Source organism: Sinocyclocheilus rhinocerous, unplaced genomic scaffold, assembly GCF_001515625.1.
Source record: "Sinocyclocheilus rhinocerous isolate Xijiao unplaced genomic scaffold, SAMN03320098_v1.1 scaffold1625, whole genome shotgun sequence".
In the NCBI taxonomy this organism is placed as follows: Eukaryota; Metazoa; Chordata; class Actinopteri; order Cypriniformes; family Cyprinidae; genus Sinocyclocheilus; species Sinocyclocheilus rhinocerous.
Window position 1 is genome coordinate 162,084 of NW_015655987.1, and position 293 is coordinate 162,376.

The following is a 293-nucleotide window of genomic DNA, read 5'->3' on the forward strand; positions in this document are numbered from 1 at the left end:
ATCTAGAACCCCCCCCCCTCGCCCCAAGATACAAGAAACTGCTTTGAATCAGACCGGATCTGCACTTGATTAGACTGTTCTTTTTGTTGACTTTTTCCCTGTTTCCTTTCCGTTTCGTTCCCTTTTCTTTTTAGGCTGTATTGGTGTAGGCTTAATGATTTGATTCTGGTCAGAGTCTGACGGATTATATATGTTTCAAACAAAAGCAAAAAAAAAAATATGATTGATGTTTGTTCTGCTTCAGTGGGTCAATGCTTTTTTTTTTTTTTTATAAATTAATTTAAAACCTTATT